We start from the raw sequence: 8,674 nt of genomic DNA, 5'->3' as shown, positions 1-8,674 counted from the left end.
AATTGCTTTTATAAAGTAGGAGACTTAGAATTCTCTAGGGCTTGCCTGGGATTCGACACAAGTCAGTTTAGTTAGCTTGCACCGTCCTGGTGATGTCTTAGGTCCTAGCACTCGCTTAGTCCTTCCATCTTCGGGATAGATCCTTCATACATCGTCTTCGGGTTTGGCTCCAACATCACGTTCTTCACGTGGTTCATCTAGCGCACCTAGATGAGATGCAAGATGCGTGTGTATGAATATGATGAATTTTAACACAAGATGCATCACATAGACATTCAAGACAAACACAAGATTATGCAAGACATAGACACCAATAGCTATTTAACTAACCTCACACCACTAACTATAGAGAGCAAGCTACTCACATCAACTCATATCAAGCAAACAAGTTATTCACAAAAATCACAGAGTCAAGGCTGCAACATCAGCAGCTAATTTTACTCATAACAGGAGTTGTACTAATCAAAAAGACATGCAACAAGACAATCTGGAAAGCTTATGGAATTTTCTACAATTCATCTTTAATCCTCTTAGCATGATTCTCAAGTTAACTAAGTCAATTATACCCATTTACAGAAACTGGTCCACAATTGACACAAAGCAGCCATTTCTGAAACCCAACTTTAAATAGGCATAACTCACAAACCACAAGGCCAAATACCACCAAATTTTAATAGAAGCTAGATACATGAATTATCTACAACTTTATTATTCTCATATTAAGATGATTTTACAGTTAGAAGGGTCAACTAATGCAATAATTGCATCTCTGTCCAAAACATAGACAGAAACTGACATGCCACTTTAAACAGCTATAAATGGAGTTATACATGTACTATAAATGTGATTCTAGACTTTTTAGAAATCTTAGCAAATTCTAAACAACTTTGTTGTAAACACCTAAAGCTAATTATACTATTAAGAAGGCCCCACAATAAGAACAAGGAAACCCTCTCTGGTTTTAGGCAGAAACAGCCACAGAGATTTAAACAAGTATAACTCAAGATCTACTTTGCCAAAAATCATGATATTTAACTTTTTGGAAAGCTTAAGAAAAGTACCACAACTCATGTATTTTCACCAAGTCATGATTCATAACTTAACTGAGCCAATTAATTCAAACATGCAGAACTATTCAGAGTAGAAGCAAAGCAATATAGGGCATTTGTTATTTTTATAACTCTTAAACTATAAATCCTAAACTCCTGAAATTTTTACCAGACAACAACAATCACCTTAGTAGCACTCCACAAAAATTTCACATTTATTTGAGCATAAAAACTACAGTTATGAAAAAGACAAGACACCACTAGTAGTACAAACCTAACTGCATCAATTGATTTTTACAGCACAAACTTTAAACTAAATACTGCCATATTATAGATCTACTGCATAGAGAATTTCACAAGGATTCCAAAAAGTCCTCATTTTCTATTTTACGATTTTTGTACGAATTACTATGAATTTTCAAAGTGGAGCATTCAAATCTGCCTAAATCAAAGAAAAAGGGATCTAAATCTTGCATCGAGGACCCTGAAGTTTCCACAAATAAAACCCGAACGAACGGGTCCTTTACTGCACTATTCATTAGAGTCACTGTCTATTCACTTAACCCCCTGGAAAAGCTCCTATTCATGCGCGGGGTCCTCTTTCTTCTTCCTCAGGACGGCATCAGGGAGTGGTCGGCCGGCTCGTGGCTCCGGCCGGCCGTGGTCGTCGACAGCGGCGGTGGCATGGCGGGGAGGACCAGGGGGGCCGCACGCATACGCTGGGCTGCCCAGCATGGCCTGACGTGGCCTGTGGTGGTGCAGCCACAGTAGCCGCGGCGGCGACGACAGCTTCTCTGACGGTGGGGAGCAACAGAGGCCAATGGCGCTGGTCTAGGAGGTCCAGAGGCACGGCGTGATGAGGAGAAGATGATGCCGCGCTTGGTTCAGACAGAGGAGGGATGGAGTGGAGGCAGTAGTAGCGACAGCGAGCTCGGTGGTGACATTCATGGCGGCCGCGCTCTGGCGCGCACGCGTCGACGCCAGAGAGCGAAGGAGGCGATGGGGAGCGTAGAGGGAGGGAGCGGGAGTGGAGGGGGAGCCTCTGGCGCGCGTTATGGAGGAGCAGGGCACAAGGAGGTGCACGGCACGCAGCGGAGAGCAGGGGCGCAGCTCGCGCATGGCCGCCACGCACGGGGCACGCGGCATGCGTTGGGGCATTTCCGCGAACAGCTGGCGGGCGACGGAGTGGACATGGTGGGAAGCCGATTTGGGCCGTCTCGGGTGCGAATTGGACTTTGGGCCTAAAATGAAGTTTGCTTCTTTCCTAACGCTCTGCATTTCTTATTTAAGGAGCCAAGTCATTAGAGCTCTGGATCAGTGGATAATTAGGCTCCAAGTTAATAGTGTCAACGCATTGACGGCGATGAACAAAAGCCCAAATTGAGGGTCAAAACGAAGTCCAACAAGTGCCATCTTTATACATGCTCATCTCCATCATGTACACTCCAACTTTTATCTTTGGACCAAGTTGAGTTGCTTAATGAATTTTGGAGAACGCAGAATGCCAACGTCGTTGCTTAGCGAAACTGACTTAGAATAATTCGAAGTGTTGAAATCAGCAGCAGGTTCCAACTTCGAGCCTCTGTTTGACTTATTTCCAAGTTGATCTAGCTCTTGGTCCAAAAACAAAGTTTGTTCTACATGATATGTACTACAACTTTCATTTATGGTCCAACCTCAAAAATGGTATAGAACCTACTATTCTACTTTGGCCAAAGTAGGATCACGATGAAGCTTAAATTAGCCTTTTTGATCCATTGGAGCATTTTCTTGGCATTTGCTCAACATGAACCTTTTATGACTTTTGTTGTAGAGTTCATCTAAAGTCATTTGGGCATGGTTGCAAGATTTGGTTGACATCTCATGTTCTCATTCACTTAATAGTGCAATTTAAGCACTTAGCAAAGTCATTCCAATAAGGATATAACTTATCATTTCATGTGACTTTTTGATTCCAAACTTCATGAAACTTTTTGAGTGTCCAATATAGATGGGTATTGATGTGAGATATATGAAGATATCCCAATCACACCACCCAAGCATATATCTTGAAAAGGGGTCTATAGGCGAGCAAAGGTGCAATACCCAAGTTTAGGTTGGGGCTCGTTTCTATAGGTTTGACCTTGACATCTTCATCATCACTTAATATACCATGTTTTAGCTCAAACCCATTGCTTAACTGGTAGCAAACACCTGGGGTGTTACACCAGTTTTCGGTCCTCGATAGTAGCTCCTGAGCCCCTGGGTGATTCGGATATAATCGCTCGAGGGGTGATTCGACTTGTCGGAGGGTGCGCGCGAGCGCACCCGACGGGTGTAGTCCCGAGTCTTCGGGTGATTCGGATAGAATCATCTGGGGGTATTTTGATTCGCTAGAGGGTGCGCGCGAGCGCACCCGTCGGGTGTAGCTCCCGAGCCCTCGGGTGATTTGGACATAATCGCTCGGGGGGTAATTTGGACCCTTTACGGGTATGGCTGCGAGATTTGGTGTTTTTTGCTAGCCGAGTAGCTTAAAGAGAACCCTGGTATCCCGTTCGTGGGGATTCGTTTAGGGTCAGCCCGGTTGAGACTCGATCCCAGATCGAGACTCCCTTGAGGCTCGCGCGCCTGAGTTTTGGTCGCTTGTGGGCCTATCTCATTGTTGAGACGGCCATTGAAACCATTGGGTCAGCCCTCGAACTCCTAGGCCTAGGCGGGCCGAAGAAACATTTTTTGACCCGTATGCCTTCTGTGGGAAAGAGTCCTGGTCTGTCCAGGAAGGCGAAACGTCCAGCGTGACTTTGGTGGGAAATGATAGGTAGTGCGGACGCATATCCCGTGTGGTGACGTGGTGCCGAATCATGGCAGGCATGGAGAGCTAGGCGGACAGTTGCCTTTCTCGCATCCGTCACCCCTATAAAACTAAGGGGTTCACCCCTAGGGTTTTGTACATTGCCTCTTTATCTTTGCATCTACAACCTCCGCCGCCAGTCACCTAAGACTTCCGCATCCATATCACAGCCACCGTCAAGTTTGCATCCACCCTCCCCAATCGTTCAATGGAGCTGTGGGGTAGATCCGATGTCACCCTCCAGCGCCTGGAGGGCCTCGTTCGCCGTGGCCTTCTTTGCGCGTGGACCACCACCGAGGAGTGGTGGCTACCCGGCAACGAGGACACGCCGTCATTGCTCGAAGGCTACATTGTGTCCTTCGCTCACTTCCACGAGTGGGGATTCACCACCCCCGCCCACAAGTTCCTTCGGGGGTTGCTGAATTACTACAATGTGGAGCTGCAGCACTTTACTCCTAATGGGATCCAACACATTGCGGCGTTCGTCGTCCTGTGTGAGGGTTTTTTGGGGATTAGTCCCCACTTCGACCTATGGCGACATTTCTTTGCCGCCACCCTCCTGAAGAAGCGGGAGAAGAGGCAAGAGTATCCACTCATCCGTGCAGGGGCCTTTCCCGTTCCACGTAGGGGAAAGCACATCCGTAGGGCCGAACCATCGGCCAGCCCTAGGAGATAGCAGGAGTGGGTGGGTCTACCACCACGCCCGAGGTGCCGGCATAGGGAGGTGGCCCTATCGGCACACCTCAAGAGCTATCAGGGGTAGACGGATCTATCGCCGCGCCCGAGGTGTCGGTGGAGCGGGGTGGCTCTGCTGCCGTGCCCCCAGACGCAAGGGAAGCGGGTCCCTCTGCCTAGGAGAAGGGGACGGGCTCAAAACGGTCCTGCCCTAACAAGGTAGAGCAGAGGCCCGGGGGGTTCGTCCCTCAAACATCTGCATCGACCAACAGCACCAACATAAGTCATCAGCTTCTCTATTTTCTCTGTTTTTCTCTGTTTTTGCCTGTTGTCATCGTGACTCACGCCTTTTGTTTCTTCTGCAGCGTCGAGAGATGGGTCAGACAGGGCACTTCTTTAGCGCTGGCGCCCAAGAAGAGCTTCGCCATTCAGGCAAGGCGGGGGCCATTGCCTAACATTGCTCCTGGCTACGAGCAATAAGAGACTAAAAAAGATGGTGGTCATAAGACAAAAATAGAGGAAGAAAGAGGAGGGCAAGAGTCAAGACTAAGTGAATACTCGGCCGGTGGGAACGATGACGTATTGCAGGGTGCCCCTAGCCTAGTTCAGAGCATCCAGCGCGGCTGTGATCCCCTCGTTGAGCCTCTCTCGCTCCATGCCCTCGGCGGCATCGTTGAGGATGAAGAGTTCTGACGATGGGTCCCATGGATTCGTACACCGAAGCAGGGACTCATCCTACACGGGCGGGTGACGGCCCTCCAATGTCAGGACTAGGGACAACTCCCTACCGGTCTTCTCGGCAACCACTGCAGTGTATGGAGGTCCCTTGACCATGACCCCCTCCGTCCTGCCCATGGCGGGTGTCGTCTCTAGGGCCGCCGGTAGCACGGGATGCGTCGCTGCCTCGGGCGTCGCCATCAAAGCATCTAGGCCCAACACGCAATAAATATAAATTTACTAGTTCTTGTTTATTCAAAACACCGGCAGTTAGCGCGCTAGGTAGGGGGTACAAACAGTCGAGAGAGGGACGCGTCCCAAGTCTTTGATGAAAAGGTCGAACGGGTGCTGAGAGCTCGGTTGCTGCTCAGCTGTGTGTTATGTGATGCGTGGTGTGTTGAATTGATGCGTCTCTCTAGTAGGGTGCCCTGCCCTTTCTTTTATAGATCAAGGGGGAGGAAGGATTACAGATGGAAGAAAGAGGAAAAACCAAAGGCAGAGAAAGTTCTTCGAAGGTGCCGGGTCTTTCTTCTTCTTTGAGCCTACCCTGCTGACATGGTAGACGATGCTAGGGATGGCACGTTCGCTGATCCTGATAGGGTCATGCTATGGCTTTGTTCAGCAAGTGGTCACGTCCCATCCCACTCCAGCGGGCGACGCGACGCACCTGGGTGCCGAGCCGTGACCCTATAGGGAGCCGACAACATAGAGGCCCCACGTTCGTTACTGTAGATGATATGAGTTTCCTTCTTGGATCGTAGCGGTTGTCGTATGTTTCCATCGGGATTCATGTCCGAGGGCAAATACCGGCGCCCATAACACTGTAGGATAAATATTGATGCCCGCAGCACTGTTGGGGCTCTAACATGCCTGGAATGGCTTAAAGAGCCTACCCTCGGACGTCGGGCGAGGCATAGACTGCTTTCAGGCGTCGGGCGAGACGGAGCCTACCTTCATACATCGGGTGAGGCGGAGCCTAGCCTCTGGACGTCGGGCGAGGCGAAACCTGCCCCTAGACATCGGGCGAGGCTGAGCCTGCCCCTGAACGTCAAGTGAGACGGAGCCTAGCCCCTAGACATCGGGCAAGGCGGAGGCTACCCCCAGACATCGGCGCGAGGCGGAGTCTGCTCCCAGACGTCGGCGCGAGGCGGAGCCTGCCCCTAGACATCGGGCGAGGCAGAGCCTGCCCCCGAATGTCGGGCGAGGTGGAGCCTGCCCCTAGACGTTAGGTGAGGCAGAGTCCAGCCCTCGGGGGTCAGGCAAGGTGGAGTCTGCCCCCAGAGGTTGGGCGAGGCGGAACCGGCCCTCAGGGGTCTAACGAAGTAGAACCAGCCCTCAGGGGTCGGGCGAGGCAGAGCCAACCTTCGGTCGTTGGGCAAGAAGTGTAGCTGCGTTCTTGTCTGTTCGGAAGCATTAACGTTTGATGGTTATTAGCTCCTCTTCTTCGGGTACCCCAGTATTTGGTCTTCGACAAAACTCATATCAAAATTAAATTTTTCTTGACTGTAGTACAACAGTACTCCGTATGCCTTGACAATAAAACAAAATTACACAGATCCAGGCCCCTCGTCTCCGCCTAGGGCCCCTCTCCTTCCGTGTCTATTCATGGTGAGAAGAAGAGGGGATCCATCTCTTTTTTTCACAGTTCTTATATCCAGTTTGCTTAGGGTTTAGCCCAAATAAATCTACCGACAAAAATCAGATGATTTTTTGTCAGGATCTTGTTACCTGCGATGATTTCGGTGATTGACACGATAAGATCGTTGTTGCGAGCGGTGATTTCATCAGAAGACGGCCAAATTGTGGCCATTATCAGCAAGGGGTGCTCCTGGGCACTCCCAACGAGGGCAACTGCTCTGGGTCATCGATCTCATCGCCGATGGTCGTCGAGAGGAAATTAAGGTTTGGAGGTAATGAATCTGCATTCTATGCTGTATCCAACGATGCAACTAGTGATGTTCTTTCATCGATTCAGATACGTTTTGGACTGGTTTCAGAACGTTGGATCTTGCGGCACGTCCAATGTTTTGTGGTTAATTATTAGATTCGACATAAGGACTGCACTTTGGCTTCAGTGTTTAACAAGTCTGTGTTCATGAAAAAGCATTTAGAGCAGAAAATGATAGAAGAATCTGGATAGACTATTGTACCTTTTTTATTTAAAAAATTTCAAATAAAATTTAGGGATATATTATGTCGAGTTTAAATAAAAATTTCTCCTTCTCTTTGTAAAAAAAAAAGAAAAAAACAGCTATGTTAAGTTATAGAATAAATTTAGGAAAGTACAAGCACTCACGTCAAAGCCGACAACTTAAATACAGACAATGAGTAGTAGTGAGTTAAAAAAAATTCTAAATCTTTAACTCATATGTATTTGGTTCGCCCATGCCAATGCTCCAAGTTAGGCATGCCGTGGTTTCTTAGGCATGCTTTGGTTTATTGCCGTAACTATGACGTGTCGTACTTTTTTAGCATCATGTCTACGAGGTATAGATTTATTTTTTTACCAAACTTTGCTATACCTCATCATATTTTCTATGGTAACCATATAGTTTACCAAAAAATTAAACGCGGCAAACTTACGTATGAACTAAACAGACCTTGTAGCTTTTTTTGAGGGGTTCTTTCTGCATGTAGACCAGCATCGGTCGTCTCAACAAAGATTGTGGATAGTGGACAGGTGAGACACAAGCACGGCCCAGAAGCAGTTCTTCCAAACAGGGGGCCATGGACTTTTTCTCTAGAACACAGCTTCCTCAGACGCAGAAGGCCTGGTGTACGTTGAATTAGCCCATTTTATCGAGGCCGTGGGCCGAGGTTCAGGTTGTGGATAGTGGACAGGTGAGACACAAGCACGGCCCAGAAGCAGTTCTTCCAAACAGGGGGCCATGGACTTTTTCTCTAGAACACAGCTTCCTCAGACGCAGAAGGCCTGGTGTACGTTGAATTAGCCCATTTTATCGAGGCCGTGGGCCGAGGTTCAGGTGGTGTTCAGATCCGGTGACTAAAATTTAGGAGGTGTATTGAGAGAATGTTGTATAGTGTTTGGATACTGATAAAAAAATAAATTACATAATCCATAAGTACTCCACGAGACGAATTTTTTAAGCCTAACCAATCCATCATTAACACACATTTACTGTAGTACTACACTGCCAAATCATGGACTAATTAGGCTTAAAAAATATGTCTCGCAAATTAGTCTATATTTAATACTCCATGCATGTGTCCAAATATTCGATGGGACAACGACTAAAATTTAGGAGGGGCAACCAAACACCACCTTAATCTACCCAGTTCCCTACACACTTTGTGATCTAATATCGCTGCCTCGTGCCTCGCCTACGCCGCTTTGGCTTCTCACGCCGTCTTTGCTCTGGAATTTATAAAAATAGAACTCGAA

Source organism: Miscanthus floridulus, chromosome 7 (genome assembly GCF_019320115.1).
Source record: "Miscanthus floridulus cultivar M001 chromosome 7, ASM1932011v1, whole genome shotgun sequence".
Lineage (NCBI taxonomy): Eukaryota > Viridiplantae > Streptophyta > Magnoliopsida > Poales > Poaceae > Miscanthus > Miscanthus floridulus.
This window is presented reverse-complemented; position numbering follows the sequence as displayed.